The 24,448-nt window shown below is 52.0% G+C and overlaps 1 protein-coding gene across 3 annotated transcripts in view; it reads right to left on the bottom strand.

The window, feature by feature from the left end:
* The window catches only part of ccdc178 (coiled-coil domain containing 178), a 564,802-nt gene that overhangs the window by 225,087 nt on the left and 315,267 nt on the right, over window positions 1-24,448 (bottom strand). The window lies entirely within an intron of this gene.

The following is a 24,448-nucleotide window of genomic DNA, read 5'->3' as shown; positions in this document are numbered from 1 at the left end:
CCGGCATTGGACTGGGGTGAGCACAGTAAGATGTCTTACAACACCAGGTTAAAGTCCAACAGGTTTGTTTCGATGTCACTAGCTTTCGGAGCGCTGCACCTTCCTCAACTTAATCAAGTTCCTTATTTAATCAAGTCCCCTTCACACATCACCCCTTTATCCTCGTTGGCCTTCATTCGCTCTCGGACTTCCAAAGCTTCCAATTCTTTTTGATTCTTGAATTTGAATTCCTTCATGAGACTTTAACTATTATATTGCTCGGAATTATTTTGTTGTTTTCTCCAATTAAGAAATCTACCACTTTTTGTTTCTAGTTGATGTCACTTGGAGCCTTGCAGAAGCAGTGTTTGCTACAGGAAGATGATTTGTAGACAGTACACAATGAGCACTACCTTCTTATTTGGATATGGCAGAAGGAATGAATAGGAGCTGGGATAGGTGGAGGTACTGTTTGTGCCTATCACTTGCCACTCATTGTGTGTTTATCCAGACACAACTACCTTGAATGATTGAGGAACAAATCTGTAGAAAGCTAGTTCAGCGATGATACCTGCTGCAGAAAGACTTCCACCCACTATCTGCACTCTGGACAACAATTGCAGTAGCAATTGAGATCATCATTATTTGTCATGTTTTACGCTTCAGACACTATGAGCCAGCAGTGGGGTTATTACAATATTACCTGATTTGCTGCTCACAAATGCATTAAGGGCATAATTAATTAGGAACCTCAGACTTCATCTTTTTTGTCACCAACTTAAAGCAGCAATACATTTCCATCCTTCAGCACTGACCAATGACACCAATGTTTCAAAAGTATTGCACAGTTAGAACAACTCCAAGCCATCATTCGGTTCATTGTTGGGTACACCATTAGAAGTTTGAAGCAGCACTTCAACTGTCTAAAAATATCAGGGGCACCATACACCTGAGGTCTCCAAGATTATCATCATGTACCCTAAGGTTTAGATCTTGTCTACAGAGAGAAGCTTGAACATGGATAATGCTGAAGAAGACAATTTGGAAACAAGGTCAGAACATGACACACTAAAATTGAAAATGTTGGCTGCAGCCTTGAAGATTTGCATCTTATGCATTCATCTAAGGTACATTTAGCTATGTACTCCTTCATAGAATATTGTTATCCACATGTACTAAATGAATAGACCAAAACACCTTCAGCAATAATGTCATTCGCACATCCGATTTTCCACAATCATAAAGGTATTCTCAGCAGAATGTAAACATCAGCGTATATTTTATGTTAGGATGGTCAATGACAGGAGTGAAACAGGTGTTAGGGACCAAAAATCTGTCTCAGATCCATTTAGCCAGAGCTGTATCAATTAAGCACTAAGTGTAACCCTCCAGCAGGCCTTTTAAAATGGCTTTAAGTGCTATTGCTGCATTTAAATGAGCCCCAACACGAGTTTCCACTGGTGCCTTTTGCCCATTTGGAGCAGGCCAAATGGAAGGCTCTTGGGTAATAGAGCTCTCAAAGGGTGAAAATCTTGTTAGCCTTTTTCTGCCCCAATTTTACAATATTTTAATAATAAAGTTTTTTGACACTGTAATAATTCCAGGAGGCGCAGGCTGAAAGGCAAAGCAGGTTTATTCTCCAACACAAATAAGGCTGTAGCCGTGGCTTACAAAAAAAATGTCCCAGCCCGGGACTATCGGGTACTGCCGGTCTGAGGGTGGGGGTCAATATTTAAGGCCACGCTGGTGAGGCCCTATTGGGTGGGCCTCCGCTCTCTCAACATGGAAACTCATATTCCATGAAGCCCAATGGAGATCAATCAGAAATCCCTTGTGGTCTTTGTGAGGCTATTAACAGTTACTGATTATTGTATGCATTTTTATCAACAAAAAAGCGGAGAACTTTTTTTCTCTTAACAGTATGTGAAGGTAGATTTTGCAAGCTCCTAAACAGCATGATACCAATAATTTTCCAATTCACGCTGACTGCACATGTGGCCTCACTAGTAGGCATGACAAAAAATGTATGTGAATTTAAAATATTTGAATTAATTTATTGCAACTGTATTGCAAGTGAAACATTTATTTCATCAGAACCAGAGATAAGAAAACAGAACATGGAAAAGATACACTTTCATAAATCATCAGTGAATGGCAAAATATTTGCAGGATACGCAAAATTAAAATAGATATAAATCTAGTATTGGATGAGTAAAGTGAAACTGGGACATTGGCAGCAAACAGAATCAGATTGTTTGCAACTGCCAGTTTGTAACCAATCAAACTGTGGAGCCCAGTACACCTGCTGGAAAATTATGTTTTTATTGGTTTTCACAACTTTTATGTTACATATTTCAGCTTGTACAATTAGTTTACAGGTTTCATAGCCTCACATAGTGTTTGGGAAGGCAACTAAGGAAAGACTGACCGTACACGACAAATATAGACTAAAGTGCAGTGAGAGAACATACAAACAAACACAGATCACTATACATATTTGCAACTACTTATTTCTCCCCCTTCCATTGCCGTGAGCGTCATACAATTGTCCTGCTCCAGCATGAGTCACCCCTCGTGTTGCCGCACCCACTGGCTCTCTGCTTGCCCTCGGGCCCCATCCACTGCTGTCGTGTTCGGTGGCCACCTTTTCCGGGCATATGTCCCCTCCACCCCCGCCCCTCCCCCCAGTCCCCTCCCTTTCCTTTATGCTCTGAGTCCCTACTGTGTCCTTCTCCACCTCCCCCCCGCTGCCCCTCCCCCCACTCTACTGGTTGCTAGCCAAGAACAGGTCTTGGAACAATTTGGTGAACGACTTCCACATCTTGTGGAAGCCCTCTTCCGACCTGCGGTTGGTGAATTTTAGCTAGAGGAATTCCGACAGATTGGCAAGCCAGTCTGCGGCTTTAGGCGGTGCCGCCAATCGCCAGCCGAGCCGGATTCTTCAGCGAGCGATCAGGGAAGCAAAGGCTAGGACATCAGCGCCCCCTCCCCATAAAGAGTTCTGGCTGGTTTGATACCCTGAAGACTTACATTTTGGGGCTTGGCTCCACCCTCACCCCACAACTTTAAACATTGGCTTGAAGAAGATTGTCCAGAACTCGACCAGGCAAGCCCAGAACATGTTGGTGTGGTTGGCTGGGCCTCCCTGGCACTCAACCTCTGGGAAGAACCAGTTCATTCGGGTTCTGGTTAGGTGTGCTCTGTGTACCACCTTTAGCTGCATTAGGCTCAACCCTGCATATGTGGAGGTGGATTTCGCCCTATGTAGGTCTTCGATCCAGAGTCAGGCTTTCCCCTACTTCGATGCCCAGTTTCTCCTCCCATTTTTTCCCAGTCTCATCCAGGGGGGATCGTACCTCCTCCAACAGTCACCCGCACAAATACCCTTCCCTAGGTCACCCGCGTCCAACAGTTCGTCAACTAATGTATGTCTCGGTATCTGGGGTCATTTCCCTTCGGAGGAAATTCCGGACATGTATGTACCTCATCTCGTTCCCTTTGGGTAGTTGGAACTTCAACTGCCTGAAAATTGGAAGGGGAACTGACTCTACAGGCTTTGGGGACTTACAGTTATTCGAACATTTGTGCCATCAGCAACAAGGACACAAGCAGCCTATCTGCATCAAAGAGATTGAAGTGCCATTCGCAACAAAGGGCCTGTGCTCACAAACTCTTTTGCTTCTGTCTCCTAGGTCAGCTGAGGGATCATTTTCAGTATCAGTCAATATGGTGCCCACAAATGTGTCATACAGATGACTGATGCATAGGTCAGCATAGTCAGCATGTTAATTTATTTTCCTACTGAACAGCAATATGTCACAGCAGTCAAATGTCTTTGCAATGCTGTATTTCTTAAACTAGAGATGTCTGTTTTCCATGATGTGGAGATGCCGGCATTGGACTGGGGTGAGCACAGTAAGAGGTCTTACAACACCAGGTTAAAGTCCAACAACTTTGTTTCAAATTATTAGCTTTCGGAGCGCAGCTCCTTCATCAGGTGAGTCTCCGAAAGTGCACTCTACTGCCAGTAAAACTCCTCCTCCCCACCCAGAGATTCACCGCACTAGGTCCTGTTGTGTTATGCTTCTTCATGTAGCATAAGCTGCTTCCTTGATGTGTACTCTGACAAAGGAAGGTTCAGACTTGGAGATAGGTTTAACACATTTATTGAACGGTTAACAATTCTCCTACTCAAGTTCGACTCTCCTGCTAATCTTACTATAGTAACTCAATCTAACTAACCAGTCTGCTCTCATCCATGCGGTAGGTCTGATGCTTCCTAATCTGCCCCTGTGTCTCTGAGTGTCGACAATGGAAAAAAGGAAGAGCATGTGTGCCATGTCCTTGGGAGAGGGGCACCACACTAGCAGGTAAACTAGCACTAGGAAGTACAGTTGGGGGGGGGGGGGGGGGGGGCACGCAGCACATTTCTCGTCGGGGAAAGAGTGCCTGGCGACGGGGGGGGGGGGGGGGGCGCAGGGAGAACACTACAGGAGGGTAATGGGGGGGTTAAACAGGGGGGGAAGGATGGAAGGGGATACTCGCAGGGATGATGAAGGAGTAGAAGTGGGCAGGGGAGACAGACGCCGGGTGTTAGCAGAAGGACAAAGGGAGGGAGAAGGGTGCTAGGATGGCTATGACAGATCGCACAAAGGCACTACAAAAAGCCACTTTGGACGGCCCCCAAACAAAGGATAAACCCCAGAGTGCAGGGGCCCAGCTTCACGGTGAGTTCAGTGGCCACGGCCATTTTGGATGGCCCCCTAAAAAATGGAAACCCTGAAGTACAGGGGTGCATCCGCACATCCATAAGGTAAGTGTGGTTGACCCCACAAAGGGGCAGGGAACAGAAACACCCCATCAGAGTAGTCACCTGGAACGTCAGGGGACCTGACACCCCAGTGAAAAGAATAAGTCTTCGCACATCTGAAAAGTATGAAAGTCGACATAGTCTTCTTCCAAGAGACCCACCTGAGGGAGAAGGACTATCTGCGGGTAAGAAACAGCTGGGTGGCACTGACGTACCACTCATGATACGGGATGAGGGTCGGGGGGGGGGGGGGGGGGGGGGGGGGGGGGGGATGGTCATAATGAACAAAGAACAAAAAAAGAACAAAGAAATGTACAGCACAGGAACAGGCCCTTCGGCCCTCCAAGCTCGTGCCGACCATACTGCCCGACTAAACTACAATCTTCTACACTTCCTGGGTCCGTATCCTTCTATTCCCATCCTATTCATATATTTGTCAAGATGCCCCTTAAATGTCCCTATCGTCCCTGCTTCCACTACCTCCTCCGGTAGTGAGTTCCAGGCACCCACTACCCTCTGCGTAAAAAACTTGCCTCGTACATCTACTCTAAACTTTGCCCCTCTCACCTTAAACCTATGCCCCCTAGTAATTGACCCCTCTACCCTGGGGAAAAGCCTCTGACTATCCACTCTGTCTATGCCCCTCATAATTTTGTATACCTCTATCAGGTCGCCCCTCAACCTCCTTCGTTCCAGTGAGAACAAACCGAGTTTATTCAATCGCTCCTCATAGCTTATGCCCTCCATACCAGGCAACATTCTGGTAAATCTCTTCTGCACCCTCTCTAAAGCATCCACATCCTTCTGGTAGTGTGGCGACCAGAATTGAACACTATACTCCAAGTGTGGCCTAACTAAGGTTCTATACAGCTGCAACATGACTTGCCAATTCTTATACTCAATGCCCCGGCCAATGAAGGCAAGCATGCCGTATGCCTTCTTGACTACCTTCTCCACCTGTGTTGCCCCTTTCAATGACCTGTGGACCTGTACTCCTAGATCTCTTTGACTTTCAATACTCTTGAGGGTTCTACCATTCACTGTATATTCCCTACCTGCATTAGCCCTTCCAAAATGCATTACCTCACATTTGTCCGGATTAAACTCCATCTGCCATCTCTCCGCCCAAGTCTCCAGACAATCTAAATCCTGCTGTATCCTCAGACAGTCCTCATCGCTATCCGCAATTCCACCAACCTTTGTGTCGTCTGCAATCTTACTAATCAGACCAGTTACATTTTCCTCCAAATCATTTATATATACTACAAAGAGCAAAGGTCCCAGCACTGATCCCTGTGGAACACCACTGGTCACAGCCCTCCAATTAGAAAAGCATCCCTCCATTGCTACCCTCTGCCTTCTATGGCCTAGCCAGTTCTGTATCCACCTTCTATGGCCTAGCCAGTTCTGTATCCATATGCTCGATAAGAAGACAACATTTACAGCATGAGGACGGTTACGGAGCAAAGGGACAGTATGTCATGGACAGGGGTGTCCTGGAAGGGGCATCAGTGATCTTTATTAACATGTACGCTCCCAACTGGGACGACGCAGAATTCATGAAAAAAACTATGGCGGCAATCCCCGGCATAGACACACACCGACTCATCACAGGAGGGGACTTGAACTGTGTACAGGACCCACGGACTGACAGCTCAAACGGCAAATCGGTGAAAAAAAATCAAACATGGCGAAGGAACTAGCAGTTTCATGGAACAGATGGGGTAGTGGACCCATGGAGGTTCACACACCCAGGAGAGAAGGAGTTCCCTTCTTCTCCCAGGTACACAGGGTCTACACCACAATGGACTTTTTATAGTGGGGAAAGCAGTGCTTCCAGGGGTAGTCGGAGCGAAGTATTCCGTAATAGTAATCTCCGACCACGCTCCACACGACATGGATGTGAGGTTGGAGACAGGCGAGGCCCAATGGCCCCCATGGAAGCTGGACACGGCTTGCCATCCTTGCCAATAAAGCATTCTGCGAACGGATATTACCAACGACCAGAATTGGGAAGTCTCACCCTCCATGTTCTGGGTGGTGCTGAAGGCAGTGATAATGGGCGAAATTATTGCGTACAAGGCGCACAGAGATAGGAAAGAAAGGGCGGCAAGGCATCAAGTGGTCGACTCCACACTGGAGGTGGACTGGCGGTACTCCACGGCCCTGACCTTAGAGATACTGGCGGAGAGGAAAAAGCTACAAATGGACTTTGACTTGCACCCCATGAGGAAAACAGTGCATCAGATCCGCCAGACACGGGGACATCTTACGAACTTGGAGACTCACCAGCTGAGAAAGCAGGCAGCCACGAGGGAAAAAGCTCAGGTTAGCGACAGCAGGCTGGTTGCCACGTCAGAATAGGTCAACGAGGTCTTTGTGACCTTCTACCAGGGGATGTACACCTCCGAGACCCGATCGGGGATGAAGCAGTTCCTCGACGGACTGGACATGCCGGTCGTGCAGGAAGGTAATAGATGGGGCCAGATAGATTCCTGATGGACTTCTACAAAATATTTGTCACAGCATTAGCCCCGCACTTGTGGGAGACAGACTCGCTGGTAGGGGGTTCCCTGCTGCCAACACTAGCACAAGCCTCAATATCGTTAATACCCAAAAAGGACAAAGACCCGACTGAGCACGGGTTCCACAGGCCCATTGTGCTACTCAATGTACATACAAAAATCCCGGCTAAGCGACTGGAGAGTTGTGGCGGAGGACCAGACGGGCTTTGTCAAGGGCAGGCAGCTAGCATCGAACATCAGCCACCTGCTGAACATGATAATGACCCCATCTGGACAGAGATCGCCAAATGTGATCATCTCCCTGTGCGCAGAAAAGGCCTTCAACAGAGTCGAGTGGAAGTACCTCATAGCGGTACTGGAACGATTTTGGCTTGGGCCAGGGTTCACCTCCTGGGTGAAACCAGGTGAGCATAGGACTAACACCACCAGCTCTAAATACTTCCAGCTGCACAGGGGCACGAGGCAGGGATGCATGCTATCCCCGCTGCTGTTCGTCTGGCAATCGAGCCACTAGCGATCGCCCTCAGAATGGCGAAGGGCTGGAGAGCTATCCAGAGGGGAAACAGAGAGCATAATGGTTCACTCGATGTGGATGACATGTTCCTCTATATCTCAAACCCCCAAGCCAGCATGGAAGGGATCATGAAACTCCGAAAAGGGTTTGGTGCCTTCTCGGGCTACAAACTCAACCTGAGCAAAAGTGAAGGGTGGAATTTAACGGAAACATTTCGAAGTTCAATTGTGGCGGGCTTTGCAGATCTCTGCCGGTGATGTCCCCACCACTATCAAACGTCTCTTAAATCACATTTTTGGGCCCTGGGAAATTTCTCACCGATTTATCCCACACTTAGGGTAGGATTTGCCGTCTGCCCCACCACATGTTTTTCAGCGGGGGAGGAGGCCTTCCAGAGGGACCTATCGGTCCGCCAGTGTCAACAGGGTTTTCCATTGGGTTAGCCGCGCGGGTGAGGAGGGTGCAGTATGTGTATGGGGAGAAGACGAGGCGTATGTTAGCCCACCAGTTGCGGCATCAGGCGGCGCCGAGGGAAATTCTTCACGTGAGGGCAGAGAGGGGGATGTGCTGTCAGACCCGGAGAGAATAAATGAGGTGTTTAAGACTTCCTATGAGGGGTTGGTTGTACAGGGCCAAGCCAGTGGGGGAGGTGACGGATATGTGGTGGTTTCTGGGTGGGCTGGATTTCCCAGAATGGGAGGAGGGGAAGAAGCAGGCGCTGGAGGAGCCATTGGGGTTAAAGAAGGTGATAGTCAGTAGGATGCAGGTGGGAAAGGGGCCAGATGGCTTCCCAGTGGAATTTTATAAGCATTCACAAGGGAGCTGGCCCCTCATCTGTTGGCATGTTTAGTCAGGCGGCAGAAAAGGGGGAGTTGCTGGCTACGGTGGTGCAGGCATTGATTTTGTTGATCCCGAAAATGGGGAAGGACCCATTGGAGTGTGGGTCCTAGAGGCCCATTTCACTGCTGAATACAGATGTGAAAGTCCTGGCAAACGTGTTGGTGTGTAGGATGGAGGGGTGTTTTCTGGAAGTGGTCTCTGAGGACCAAACAGGTTTTGTGAAGGGGAGGCAACTCTCTGGTAATATTAGGAGATTGGTGAGTGTAATTATGACTCCGCGAGAGCCAGAGGTAATTGTGTCCAAGGGAGCGGAGAAGGTTTTTGACCAGGTAAGAGTGAAGGTATCTGTTCGAGATTTTGGGTAAGTTTGGGTTCGGTCCGAGGTTTGTGGCGTGGGTCTGATTGCTATATGCGTCCCCCATGGCAAGTGTGCGAACAAATGAGACAAGCTCGGGATATTTTGGGTTGTATATGGGGACGAGGCAGGGGTGCTCACTGTTGCCGTTGTTCTTCGCATTGGCGATTGAGCCCTTGGCGATGGCCCACCAGGCCTCAGCAGAGTGGCAGGACGTTGTGAGAGGAGGCTGGGAGCACCGGGTATCACTGTACACGGGTGACCTGTTGCTGTTTGTGTTGAACTCACTGGAGAGTATGGGTAGAATCATGGGTTTGTTGGGAGGTTTGGGGCCTTTAGCAGGCTACAAATTAAACGTGGGAAAAAGCGAGGTGTTCCCGGTGAATGCTGCGGGGCGAGGAACAAACCTGAGGGCTCTGCCATTTAAGGTGGTAAGGGAGTGGTTTCAGTATCTGGTGTACCAGGTGATGCATTAGTGTGCCACAATGCATAGGTGGAATCTGATGGGGGTTGGTGAAGGAGGTCAAAGGGGATCTTAAGAGCTGGGATACACTGCACTTGACATTGGCGGGGAGGGTGAATGTACTTCCAAGGTTTCTGTCTGTGTTTCAGTCCCTCCCGATTTTTCTCCCTAAAGCCTTTTCCCGGAAGATGGATGTACTGATCTCAGAGTTTATCCGGGCGGGAAGGTGCCGAGGGAGATGGGGCTCTTTGTAGCAAAGGCAGAGGCCGGGGGGGGGGGGGGGGGGGGGTGGTTGGCGCTCCGGAACATGATGCATTACTGTTGGGCAGTGAATGTGGAGAAGGTGAGGGGATGGTGGGTGGGCGGGGGGAGGAGGGAGGGTGGAAACAATTGCGGGAGAGGTTTGCGGTACCAAGGGGCAGTGAGTTCAGGTGCTGGCACGGGACTTTGCGTGAAAGGAGTTGCCTTCATTCCCCCAATTACCGGAGTACACGCTACTGGAGAAAATGCTGCACCCAGAGGTGGTGGAGAGGGCAGGATTGGGGACATATATGGGTGGTTGGGAGAACAGGGTAAGGCACCAGTGAAAAGGATCAAGTAGAAGTGGGAGGAGTGGTTGGGGAGGGAGATAGGATGGGGACTCTGGTGTGAGGCGATGCGACAAGTGAACTCAACCTCCTCCTCTGTAAGAATGAGTTTGATACAATTGGAAGTGGTGCACAGGGACCACCTGACTCGGATGAGTAGGTTCTTTCAGGGGGTAACAGATGGATGTGAGAAGTGTGGACGGGCGGCCCGTGCACCATTCCCACATGCTCTGGGGTGTGAGGGGTTGGAGAGCTATTGGGAGGTAGTGTTCAGGACCCTATTGAGGGATGTAGGGGTTGAGGTGAAGCCGGACCCTATGGTGGCGATCTTTGGGGTGTCGGAGGGGAAGAGGCGACGGATTCTTTTGAGTTGGAGGTCGGTTACGCAACCGGGGGTCGTGACTTGGCTGGGGGATTTATGTGAGTTTCTCCAGTTGGAGAGGATCAAATTTGCCTTATGGAGTTTGGTACAGGGCTTTGGGGTATGGTGGAGGGCATCCATGGCAATATTTGAGGAGCTGTTCATAGCGGGGGGAGAGGGAACTAAAAGGAGAAAAATGTACAAACTGTATACTTTGCTTTGATTGGATGAAGAATTGATGTTATTGCTTGCGTTTGGAATAAAATATAGTTTTAAAAAAGGGCAGGAAGGAAGGTCGCTCCCAAACCCCAGGTGGATGCCATTGTCCGTGATGGGTTTTATAGAGAAGCTGCCTCCTCTTCATAGAGTTTGTAATGTGGATGTTAGTAATGTAAATTAGTGTCGGTTGAAATTACTTTAGTCTGTTTCAAAAAAAAATCTATCTTTTTTAAAAAGTCTAATTTCTGTTTCCAGTCGATGGATAAAAATCAATATTTGACATAAGCCTGCTAATAACATCTCCCCACCATGCGGAATGATATGTGACATCAGGAACATTTAAGGTTACAAATAAAAATAAATCATACACACATCATCCTCAAATACTCCGATCTTAACATTACACTGTTGTAGCAATGTTCTGTTTAAGTTTTGATAGATCTGTTCTTGTCGTCTAGAAACATGGCTGGCCTTTAATGTCTGCTTGGACTGGTGGAATTAGTGCATTACACATGTCATGCATGAAATCAGGAAATTCATAGACTTCCTCATTAACCAGTATTTAGAACATGATTTGCATTAGTAATGAAGCTCTTATACAATCTGTGCAAGAAAACACTCCACCAAGCAACCAAACAGGAATTTAAAGCACAGTGGAGGGTGGTGGGAAAGTCAATTAGTTTAGGAACTCCTGATCTTTTAACCTTTGCAAACACATTCCCAACAGCTGAAGTAATTTTGGCAGCAGGCATTTGCAAACTTAAATGTCTAATGTACCAATTAAAAATAAAAATCTGCATTTTCAGCTAATTATAATGAAAATCTACAAGCAAACGCCCTGATTATGTCATACCCAGAAATCAAAGATTAATGCCATCAATTAAAATGTACGATTTGATTGTATTTTATTCATTCGCATGTGCAATACAGGTTGCACAACCTAAAGCATCTTGAATTAATGAGGGTGCGCAGAGCAGGTGAATAATTGGGCTACAGTTAGACCGACTCATACAGTGCAGCAGGACTCGCATGGGCAAGGATTGAAAGCCATAGAAATGTCTCATCCATGACCAGATTCCCCCTCCTTAGATTGTCTGCTAAACCAGATTAAACCCAGGTCCAACAAACGTTGCGAGCCATTGATAATTAAAGTTTCTAAAATTGTACAACACATGGATTATAATCTCCTGTTTGTGAACTCAGTGCTTTATGTCATGGCTGCCATATTAACCTGCCATGACACAGGAGATGGATGGAGAGGAAGGTTGAAAATTGAAACCAGAGTTCAACGCATGCACCCACTAGCATTTCTATGGGGGCTTCATGGGTCGTGTACATAACATATTTTAATCAAACTCATACAGACAATTGGGAGTCCCATTTGAAATTAACCGATGTTGGCTGACATTTCTGGGAGTTGGGAAACCCAGTGATTAAGCAAAAATGGGAGTAGTGGCTTTTCAAGTTCAATGTTTTCTTCAGCAACATTAAGTAAGTCAGAAAGTGCAGGAGTGCTCGCCATGGGTCTTAAGGAAACCTACCCTAGCTCCAACCTCCAGCTTCCCTAACACCACATATCCCAGCCCTCTTGATCACCGGCCTCTCCCACCAGCCTCCTAATTGCCGACTGGAGTTCCCTCACCATTGTCCAATTGTTAATTTCACCCGCCCCCCAATTGCCAGGATCTTCTGAAACTATTATTTCCTCCTCATTGCTGGCCAGGCTATTCGTTGGTCGGCTGCTGGATTGCGAAGCTACAAGATGAGAATCAGGACCTATTAGTAGGACTTGCACTTCCAGGCCTAGCTTTAGCTTCGACTGCATACTGTCCACCTATCAAACTAGGTTGTGTGCCTGAGTATATAATGTACCTTTGGAGAAAAAAATAACAATTTTGATTTTGCATGGTGCAAAGAAAAAATGAAAAAGGAGGGCATGTAGTCATGAAAATAAAAGATGACATAAAGACTGCAGTGAGATAGGACCGTGATTCAGATGAACGGGGGTAGAATCAATACGTGCAGAGATAAGAAATAATAGGGGGCAGAAAACACCGCAGGGATGTTGTTTATAGGCAACCTAACAGTAGCTATACTGAAAAACCTAAGAACATAAGAAATTTGAGCAGGAGTAGACCACATGGCCCCTGAAAACTGCTGCACCATTCAGTATAATTGGGACTGATCTTCTACCTCAATCCGCTTTCCGCCTGCTCCCTGCGTCCTTTGATTATCTGAGAGATCAAAAATCTATCATCTTGAATATATTTAATTATGGAGCAGCCTCTGGAGTAAACTATTCCAAAGATTCACAACCCTGTGAGTGGCGGAATTTCTCCTCATCTCCGTCCTATGTTTTCAGCCCCTTAACCTGAAGTTGTGTCCTGCATGTGCTAGATTTCCCAGCCAGGGGAAACAACCTCTCAGTGGTTACCCTGTCAAGCCCCTTCAGAACCGTATAAGTTTCAATGAGATCACCTCTCATCCTTCTAAATTCCAGAGAGTAAAGACCCAATTTATTCAGCCTTTCATCCTCGGACAACCCTCTCATCCCAGGAACCAATCTAGTTTATCTTCGCTGTGCCGCCTCCAATGCAATTACAGTCTTCCTTAGATACAAAGACAAAAATGATGCACAATACTTCAGATGTGGTCTCACCAAAGCCTTGTGCAATTGAACCAAGACTTCTTAGTCTTGTACTATAATCCCTGCAGTGTCCAGCCGAAAGAAGTACCAGTAAATTGCTGTTACAAATAGAATCAGTGATTGGCGTTGGGCAGTGAGAAGGGAGGAGATAAAATGGAGGGTGTTGCTTTCATAAGGCCGGAGAATCCAAGTGAGCAAAAAGCAAACAACATTTATTTTACAAGTATACAAATGAGTACCCGTAGAACCTCACCAGGTACTCTCTCTTGTTAGTCAGTTCCAGACTTGGCTGACCTTTTATACAAGTTTTTAAAAATTTGTCCATGTGATGTAGGCTTCACTGGCTGGACCAGCACTTATTGCCCATCCCTGAGAGCATTTAAGAGTCAACCATATTGCTATGCATCTGGAGTCACATGAAGGCAAGACAGATAAGGATGACAGATTTCCTTCCCTAAAGGACATTAATGAACCAGATGGGTTTTTACGACAATCGACAATGGTTTCATGATCATCATTAAACTTTTGATTCCAGATTCACCATCTGCATGATGGGATTCGAACCTGGGTCCACAGAGCATTACCCTGGGTCTTTGGATTACTAGTTCAGCGACAGTACCACTATGCCACAGCCTCCCCCTACGGGTAAGCTACCCCGCCTCTAGTGTGAAGCTCATACTCCTCAAGGAGCTTGGTAGAAACATCATCTTCACACTCTATTGTCATGTGAGAGTGCCTTTAAGAAATGGGTGTTTAAGCAATGTACCTTTAAGAAATGCAGTGATGTCAGAGTGTGGGTGGAGCTTGGTTTTAGTTCAGCCATTTTGCAGTTTAGTTTCAGTTTGAAAAGAGCTTGGGTGTGTGTCTGTGTTTGCAGTGAGCTGAATCTGCTGTGATCTCTGCCATGAAAGACTATCTCTGGATCATTTGGGTGATTTAAACTCATAATAGTAAAGCCTTTAACCTGATGTGATTCTGTTTAAAGGTAGCCATGATGTGGAGATGCCGGCGTTGGACTGGGGTGAGCACAGTACGAAGTCTTACAACACCAGGTTAAAGTCCAACAGGTTTGTTTCGATGTCACTAGCTTTCAGAGCGCTGCTCCTTCCTCAGGTGAATGAGGAAGGAGCAGCGCTCTGAAAGCTAGTGACATCGAAACAAACCTGTTGGGCTTTAACCTGGTGTTGTAAGACTTTGTGCTGTTTAAAGGTGTTACGTCTCATGGATGTTGAAAGGAATAACTGAAGGATTATTTAGTGTTGTAATATTTTCGGGGTTATCTTTGAAGTAAGGGGTGTTAAGAGATCCAATGTTTATTTAAGAGGTTAAGTTGAGTTCATGGAATAAACATTGTTTTGTGTTTAAAAACCCACATGTCCATAATTGTAATCCAACACCTATTAACAAGCCATGTGCTCGGAAAGCAACAAATAGCATTAAAGGGGGAGGTTGGTTGAACTCCATGATACATTTTGGAGTTCTGAAAACACCTCTCCCATAACACTATATCCCATGCAAGTTATTACAGTTGCATCACCCATGCTTGCATGGAAAGGTGCTATAGGAAAGGAAGGGGATTTGAAGAGTGATTGAGGTGTGAACCAAATAGGGAAAAATCCCCTTGGGATGCAGAAAAGGGAAAGAGAGTGAAGGGGAAGTGGGAAGGAAGAGTAATAGATATGGGCGGGATTTACCGACCAACCCGCCGCGTGTTTTATGGCGGCGGAGCATCCCGCCAGCGGGATTTACCAACCCTGCCGTTATCAACAGGATCCCCGGCGACTGCACCCCCTTGTTGCCGGGAAACCTGTGCGCCGACGTGGGACCGGAATATTCCGCTGGCGTGAACAGCCGGTAGATTGTGCCTGTGGCCAGGTTTTCGCAGAACCCTGGCAATCCCGGCCCGATCGTGTACATGCAAAAAATGCCAGCTTGGTACTTTGGGGGTGCCAACATGGCACCGTGGTAGTGTCACCTGGGCACCCCGCCATGTCGCATTGTACCGGGTGCTGACCATGAGACGCGGTGTTGTCAGGGGAGCGGAATTCGGGGGAGCTGGTGGCTGCCGTCGCTACACCATGGGATGGGGCTCAGGTTGGCATCCAGTGCCCCCTTCTCCCGGTCAGTGCCCATAGGGCCCTGGGGTTCACCACAGGATGGCTGCCCCCATATCATCTGGCTCTGCCAGCCATGGCGGATCTCCAATGTCTGCACCATGATGTCAACGCCCTGGGCACTCCTCAGTACTGGGACATGCTCTGCAGTGCCTCGGCAATGCCCAATTGCAACTGGGATGAGCTCCGCAGCACCTCAGCTATTCCCATCTGGGACTGTGACATATCCCGCAGCGCTTCATCAAGATCTGCCTGGGTCACATCCCCCAGCGAGTCTGAATTCTACCAAGGTACTCAGCCATAACCGTCATCGACTGAGCCCATGCCTTCGACACCTCCACTCATGCTGCTGATGCGTACACCTGGCTCTCCTCTACGGCCGCTACCCTAGCATTGTTGGCCACGGTACCACGCATTGCTAGCGCCATCTCCTGCAACCGTAGTCGCTGGAACTCCTCCAATTGTCTATTGGCCTGTTGCCGTGAATCCTGTGGGGTCTCGGTAAGTGGGCTAACCATCATTTTATAGCAGTGACGGCCTCGCCGGGCATCTCATGACATTGCCCGCTCACTATAACACTTAGAAACATTTCCATCATGTCGTCCCCAGATGTAACCAGGCAGAGTCAACATAACGTTATGAAGGGAAAATGGTGTTTAACTGAGTTTTTTGAGTCAGTAACCAGGAAGATGGATAAAAATGAGCCTGCCGATGTAGTATACTAAGGTTCCAAAAAGCATTAGAAAAGGTGCCACATCAAAGTTTGCCAATCGAGATAAGACGACATGAGGCACGGTGACACAGTGGTTAGCACTGCTGCCTCACAGCTCCAGCGTCTCGGGTTCATTTCTGGCCTCAGGTGACTGTGCGGAGTTTGCACTTTCTCTCCGTGTCTGCGTGGGTTTCCTCCGAATGCTCCAGTTTCCTCCCACGTCCAAAGTTGTGCAAGTTAGGTTGATTGATGATGTTAAATTGCCCTTAGTGTCCAAAAAAATCAGTTGGGGTTACTGGGTTGCGAGGGTAGGGTGGAGGTGTTGGCTTAAGTAGGGTGCTCTTTCCAAGGGCCAGTGCAGACTCGATGGGCCGATGAATGCCGGGAGACCCCGCTCCCGAGATCTACCCGGCTCACCACGCCTCCCGAGATCCAACGCGATCTTGCGGGACGTTGTGATGTAAATCTTGCCCATTGTGGGCGGGATAACTTTTTGGCAAATCAGCATATTAGAGTGAGACAGTAAGCATCACTCTAATGTGCAGATTCCCGAAGTAACTGAGGCTTTGGGATTCAACCCCTTCGCCTCGGAGACCTCGAGCTTGTGCCGTTCAGCACTAGTCCCCACAAGTGGGGACCAGATGAACGGCACTTCGTGGGTGTCTGCCAGGGGATCAGAGGCCCCCAGCTGCATTCCCTTTGGGCAGAATGGTGCCCTGGAATGACTGGGCACCCTGGCAGTGCCACCCAGGTGCCAGTCCGGCACTGCCATTTTTTGCGCATGCACAATTGGGCCAGGGGTGGCTGGCGTGGGTGTTGGGGGGTGCGGGGACCATCCCATAGTGCCCTCGACCTGTGGGGAGGGGTTGGGGAGGGTGAGGATCGTTTTGGAGCCTCAGAGATTGGGACGCCATTTAATATTGTCGTCTCGATCTCTCGCTACACTGGGGAGTTCCAGCAAGCAGAGCGAGTCGCATTCAATAGCCTTGTGTTTCTCGGCACTGCGAGCGCCGGCAAACACGTGGTTAAACACACTCGCTAGGGGACTTTGTTCCCTTTTGGGAGAATTGTGCCCATGGTGTTGGGCATAACATATTAACATGGATAAAGGTTTAGTTAGCTAACAAGAAGGAGAGAAAAGGGAAAAGAGGGTCTATTTCGGATTGGCAAGCTGGAACTAGTAGAGTACCACAGGGAATAGTGCTGGGGCATGAACAATCTGCATCAATTAAGTGAGTGGGCAACATTTTGGCAGATGGAGTCTAACATGGGAAAATGCACTCATGTCCACTTTGGCAGAAAGAATAGAGAAGCAGTATACTATTTAAATGGAGCGAGATTGAAGAACTCGGTGGTACAGAAGGATCTGTGTGTCCTGATACAAGAATCACAAAATGTTAATCTGCAGGTACAGACGTAATTAGGAAGGCAAATGAAATGTTGGCATTTATTGCAAGAGAAATGGAATATGAAAGTAGGCAAGTTTTACTTCAGCTGTACAGGACACTGATGAGAATGCATCTGGAATTCTGTGCATAGTTCTGGTCTCCTTATTTGAAAGATTGTGTTAGACACCATTCAGAGAATGTTCACTCGACTCATTCCTGGGGTGAAGGGCTTATCTTATAAAGAAAGACTGAACAGGTTGGGCCTATATCAATTGGAGATGAAAAGAATGAGCAGTGATCTTATTGAAACACACAAGACCCTGAATGGATTTGACAGGATGCATACCGGTAGCAGGTGTTTCCTCTTGTGGGGGAGACTAGAATTAGGGGACGCAGTTTAAGAATAAAAGGTCTCCCTTTTAATTGCAGATGAATTTTCTTTTCCTTGGAGGGTCGTTATATGCAAATTCTCTTCCCCAGAAAGCAATGCAGGCTGATCATTGAATATATTCAAGCCTGAGCTGGACAGAGTTTTGATAGACAAGGAGTCAACAGTTATTGGGGGGCAGTCAGGGAAGTTGATATTACAACCAGATCAGCCATGCTTGAAGGGCTAAATGGCCAATTTGTGTTCCTAAAGCCTATGTTCTGAAATTTTCCTTGTCAGTATTTAGAAAGTATCTGTGACATTAAAGTTAAGAGCACAGATAACCTTCACTGCTGTTGATAATCCATTGCAACTCATTATTGTTGCAGGCTGCATAATTTAGCCTGTATGGTTAGCCTGAACGTGCTCATGAACTGCCTGCAGTGGTTCTGGCTGTAAATCATGGGTGCAATTCTCCCATCGGGAGACTAAGGGCGTCATTCTCCGACCCCCCGCCGGGTCGGAGAATGGCCGTTGGCCGCCGTGTATCCCGCCCCCGCCCCCGCCGAAGTCTCCGAAGGGAGAAAAGTCGGCGGGGCGTTAATGGCGCCGCTGCCGCGGAGAATGTCACGGGTCTGCGCAAGGCAGCCAATTTTCGGCCTGCCGATATTCTCCCTTCCGGATGGGCCGAAGTCCCGTCGACGTGATGACCGTTCACGTCGACGTCAATCAAACCTCCTTTTCATCGGCGTGACCCGGTGCTCCAGGCTCACGCCGACCAGCGAGGAGGTGAGTGACGGCCTGGGGGGTTGGCTCTGGGCAGGAAATGGCGTGGCCGCAGACTGATTGCGTGAGGAGAGGTGTGTCTCGGCTTGTGTGTGTGTGCGGCGGGGGGGGGGGGGGTGGTTAGAGTTGGCTGGGCTCCGGGGGAGTGCCGGGAGGGGGTCCGTGCCGGGGTGGAGGTTGGGGGTTGTGGAGGGGGTCCGTGCCGGGGTGGAGGTTGGGGGGGGTCCGTGCTGGGGTGGAGGTTGGGGGTTGGGGAGGGGGTCCGTGCCGTGGTGGAGGTTGGGGGGGGGTCCGTGCCGGGGTGGAGGTTGGGGAGGGGGTCCGTGTCGGGGTGGAGGTTGGGGGGGGGTCCGTGCTGGGGTGGAGGTTGGGGAGGGGGTCCGTGTCGGGGTGGAGGTTGGGGGGGGGGGGCCGTGCTGGGGTGGAGGTTGGGGAGGGGGTCCGTGCCGGGGTGGAGGTTGGGGGGGGGGTCCGTGCTGGGGTGGAGGTTGGGGAGGGGGTCCGTGCCGGGGTGGAGGTTGGGGGGGGGGGTCCGTGCTGGGGTGGAGGTTGGGGGTTGGGGAGGGGGTCCGTGCCGGGGTGGAGGTTGGGGGGGGGGACCCGTGCTGGGGTGGAGGTTGGGGGTTGGGGAGGGGGTCCGTGCCGGGATGGGTGATGGGAGGGCAAATGAGTTGGTCCACCTGGCCAGGTGCCAGCCTCCAACAGTTGGACCCATGCGGTCCATGCCACCTGGCTGGGGGGAGGAGGGGATATGGGCAATGATGACATGTCGTCGTTCCCCTCCCCCCCACCAGGCCGTCATGTTTTCAGACCATCCAGCGATGTTGGCCACCGTGGTGGCAGCCGCTCATGTCTATGTTGCCCTGGATGAGGAGGAGGAGGAGGAGGAGCGTGCCAGAGAGGCGGCGCAGGCTGCCGCAGAGGGGCAGGCGGCAGCCGCCCAGGCTGGAGGGACACCTGACCGACAGGACGAGGAGGGGGAGGAGGACGTCGTGGCCCCACGGCAACGGAGGCACCCGAGGGCGCCCCGTGTGTACCGGCCCCGGCAGTCATACCAGGACCTCACGGACCGGGAATGCAGGAGGAGACTCCGGATGAGCCGGGAAACCGTGGCACACATCTGCCACCTGCTGGCACACCTGTCACCGCGTGGCACTGGCGGGGGACACCCTCTCCCCGTGTCCGTCAAGGTTACGGTGGCCCTGAACTTTTATGCAACGGGGTCATTCCAGGCACCGAGTGGGGACCTGTCCGGCATATCGCAGACATCGGTGCATCGGTGCATCCGGGCAGTGACAGATGCCCTTTATGCCATGGCGCACCGCTACATCCGCTTCCCCGTGGACCGGGCCAGCCAAGATGCCCGGGCCGTGGGCTTCTCTGCCGTTGCCGGGTTCCCCATGGTCCAGGGCGCGATCGATGGGATGCACGTCGCCGTGCGGCCACCTGCAGAGAACAGGGCCGTGTTCACTAATAGGAAGGGGACCTATTCAATGAACGTACAGGTGGTCTGCGACCACCGCATGATGATCCTGCACGTCTGCGCCCGTCACCCAGGCAGTGTACACGACTCATTCGTGTTGTCGCGGTCATCCATCCCCGGCATGTACGAGGGACGCCATCCCCGGCTGAGGGGCTGGTTGCTGGGCGACAGGGGCTACCCATTGCGATCGTGGCTGATGACGCCTATACGGAGGACACGCAAGGAGGCGGAGAACCGCTACAATGATGCCCATGTAGCGACAAGGGGAGTGATCGAGAGGTGCTTTGGCGTGCTGAAGATGCGTTTCAGGTGCCTGGACCTCTCTGGGGGCGCCCTCCAGTATCGGTCAGATAGGGTCGGCCGCATCATTGTGGTGTGCTGCGTCCTGCACAACATAGCCCAGCAGAGGGGCGATGTGCCGCAGGCAGAGGAGGGCGGAGTGGAGGAGCAGCAGGAAGAGGCCCAGTCCTCCCCAGATGAGGGGGATGGGGGCAATGGTCAGGGCAGACGGGGTAGACACAGGCGGGTGGCTGTCCACCGTTACCGGCTGGCCCAGCGGGCACGGGACAGACTGATAGACGCCCGCTTCACTGACTAGATGGGCGTGGGAATCGGGTAGTATGGCCACAGACCGCACACCATGACAACAGCCGACCACCCACACCCCCCACCCATCCACCCACCCAGCACCCTCACCCCCCTCCCCAACCCCACACACCCCACCCGCATGCACACCACCCCCCCACCCCCAATTGCCGATCCACCGGCGGCACAACGGGCCGGGCTCACCCAGTTGCGGGTGGACGCGTGTCTATCGCAGGCCATGGAGGATGATGACAACCCGCCTCCGATGAGCTCCTGGCTCTACATCGTTGGACTATGTCTGACCCATGGCCACAGTACCACCATCCACCCGGACCATCCCTGCATGCGGCTGTGACACTGCAGCGCACGGTCCCGTCCTCTGCCCGGGGGATGTTGATGGCGGCCCAGGGGGAAGGGGGCAGACTCACCTGGGGCTGAGGTAAGACCACCCGTCACACACACACTTGCGCTCAACGTACATGACACGCCCGCACACTTTGGACAGAGCACAAAGGCAGCTTCGGTAGGTGTAACATTGACTTTAATAACCAAAGGAGTTCATGCACGTACCCTAGCCCCTAAAACTCATCTGTGCCCTGCACCCGTGCCAACTTACTCAGTGTCTAATTGTTTTATCCTTACGGGCCCTTTGACTACGTCTACGTGGTTCCCCAGACGGTACAGCAGAACTGGAGGTGGACTCCTGTGATTCCTGCCCTCTGACACCGGATCCCTTTGGCGGCCGTTTCCTGAGGCGTCCTGGCCTAGATGGGCCAGGCTGCGGCCCGGGCGACTGGGATGGCGAGCTGCCAGCCTGTCCTGCCCGTTGCCCACCCGATGCACCTGGGACGGAAGGGGGGGAGTCCGAGGTGTCGCGGTGTACCGGGACCTCCCCTACAGAGGGAGCCGGGACGGACCACACCACCTCCTCCTCCCTCGGGGTGCCCGATGGCCCCCAGGCCTCTACATGGGTGGGGGATGCGAACGGACTGGCCATCCGACGCGCCCCCGACATCTGGCGCTGCCAGTCCTGGAGGCCCGTGCTGGTATCGACAGGGGTCTGCAGGTTTGCAGCCATGGAGCCCAGGGGGTTGTCGAACCCTGTCTGCGACAGTGCGACGCCAGCTCGCACATGGCCACTGGCGCCGATGCCCTCAGCGATGGCCTGCTGAGACTGGGCCATGGCCTGCAGAGACTGGGCCATGGCCTGCAGAGACTGGGCTATGGCCTGCAGAGACTGGGCCATGGCCTGCAGAGACTGGGCTATGGCCTGCTGAGACTGGGCCATGGCCTGCTGAGACTGGGCCATGGCCTGCTGAGACTGGGCTATGGCGTTGAGCGCCTCTGCCATCTGGCGCTGGCACTGGCTCATGGCCTCCTGTGAGAGGGCAGCCATTTCCTGGGCCACAGACGCCGCCTGCACGGAAGGCCCCAGGCCTCGCAAACCGTTCCCCATGTCTGACACCGTCGCACCCATTGCCTCCACCGCGGACGCCACCCGTGCGGTGTCAGCCTGGGTGGCACGCATGTCCGGGACCACTCCCAGCTCCTGGACGCGGGTGGACTCCTCCACCTGGGACCGCAGCCGCCGCAAGCCACCCGTCACCCTATTCGCTCGTCTCCGTATCGGTGGTTGCATCGGATCTATGTGTGGGTGTGGTAACTGCAGGAACCCGGGATCCATCTGGGCGGCAGATGTTCGCTTGGCCTGGGCTGCCCTCCGACCGCCCGGTCCCTCTGCTGCTCCTACCTCCACCTGCTGTACCGGGACGGCTGTGTTGTGCGCACCAGTGAGTGTACCAGACGCCTCATCACTAAAGTGCCCAACCGTGGTGAGTGTTTCTGCGATGGTGGAGGGTGTTGGTGACAGCAGTGGCGTTGTGTCGTGCTCTTCGTCCCACTCTGAGTCCATGGCACTTTGGGGTGGGGGTTCGTCTCCACCCATCCACTCTGAGTCACTGTCCGGTATTTTGTCTTCCCGGATAGGGGTGTCCTGGGTAGTGCTGTCCCGGGTAGTGCTGTCCCGGGTAGTGGTGTCCCGGGTAGGGGTGTCCTGGGTAGTGGTGTCCCGGGTCGGGGTGTCCTGGATAGTGGTGTCCTGGGTAGTGGTGTCCTGGCTCGGATGTGACGGGGGCCTGTGGCTGCCCCCCTCATCGCTGGGTGGTCGCTCCCGCACGTGACGGGGGTGTCGTCTCCCTGTTGCTCCAGGTCTCTCCGTCTCCCGTGGTGTGCGAGGGGCATCCTGCGGGCGTCGCATGCTGGAGGGTGCGGGTCTCTCCGTCTCCCGTGGTCTCCGAGGGGCATCCTGCGGGCGGCGCATGCTGGAGGGTGCGGGTCTCTCCGTCTCCTGTGGGCTCCGAGGGGCATCCTGCGGGCGTCGCATGCTGGAGGGTGCGGGTCTCTCCGTCTCCCGTGGTCTCCGAGGGGCATCCTGCGGGCGTCGCATGCTGGAGGGTGCGGGTCTTTCCGTCTCCTGTGGTCTCCGAGGGGCATCCTGCGGGCGGTCTGCATCTGCGGGGATGGGTGCCTGGACGTTTGGTCCTGCGATACACAATGAAGCATGCATGGTTAGACATCAGGCAGTGATCAGGTGATACGGGGGAGGGGGATATTGGGGAGGGGGGATATGGGGACGGGCTGTTGGTGGCTCACTTGCTCGTGGGGCCCCGACCTCTGCATCAGCAACGTCCCGGTCCTCAGGTCCGCCAGCCAGTTCCAGGGCCCTTTCCTCGTGTACGGTCAGTGGCCTCTCATCAGCGGGCCCTCCTCCAGTCCTCACATGCTCCCTATTGTTGTGTGCGCGCTTCTCCTGTGGGGGGGGGGGGGGGGGGGGGGGGCGGGGGTGGTGGCAGGGGTAAAAGGCAACAGTGTTAGGCAGGTATATGAATGCACGCCATCGGTTGCGCGTGCATTGCTGAGGTTAAGGTTAGGGCTGGATTCACTTGGGGATATGGGGGATATGGGGGAGGGGGGATATGGGGGAGGGGGGATATGGGGGAGGGGGGATATGGGGGAGGGGGGATATGGGGGAGGGGGGATATGGGGGATATGGGGGAGGGGGGATATGGGGGATATGGGGAGGGGGGGATATGGGGGATATGGGGGAGGCTCACCCTGCCTGCTCTGACGAGGTCGTTCACCTTCTTGTGGCACTGGGTGCCTGTCTGTGGTGTTAGGGCCACAGCGGTGACGGCCTCTGCCACCTCCCTCCACAGACGCCGGCTGTGGCGTGGGGCAACTCTGCGGCCATGCCCGGGATACAGGGCGTCCCTCCTCTGCTCCACCGCGTCCAGGAGCGCCTCCACATCGCGTGACTCGAACCTCGGGGCTGAGCGACGGCCAGCCATCAAGTCGGGTGTTGCGGTCGGGTGTTCCGGTCGGGTGGGGGGGAGCTGCGCGGCCTTATGAGCCGTCACGCCGTGCAGCGCGTATGACGCTGCACGGCGTGAACCACTGCGCAAGCGCGGATCCCGTTACGTCGCTGCTAGCCCATTTCGGGCCGCAGACTATCGGCCCATTTTTATGACGTGACGCAAGTGGGATTTGCGCCGTTTTTTGCGCCGATCGGCGGAGTTTCCGCCGATAACGTAGAATTTCGATCTAAGTCTCGACGCCGGAGTGAAAACCAGAGTGTTTCACTCCGGCGTCGGAGGCCATTCCCAGCCCCCTATTCTCCCTTCCCCGGGGAGCTAGGAGCGGCGCCGCATCATTTA

This window comes from Scyliorhinus torazame, chromosome 11 (genome assembly GCF_047496885.1).
Source record: "Scyliorhinus torazame isolate Kashiwa2021f chromosome 11, sScyTor2.1, whole genome shotgun sequence".
In the NCBI taxonomy this organism is placed as follows: domain Eukaryota; kingdom Metazoa; phylum Chordata; class Chondrichthyes; order Carcharhiniformes; family Scyliorhinidae; genus Scyliorhinus; species Scyliorhinus torazame.
The sequence above is the reverse complement of the archived record's forward strand: the minus strand, read 5'-3'. Positions and strand labels throughout refer to the sequence as shown.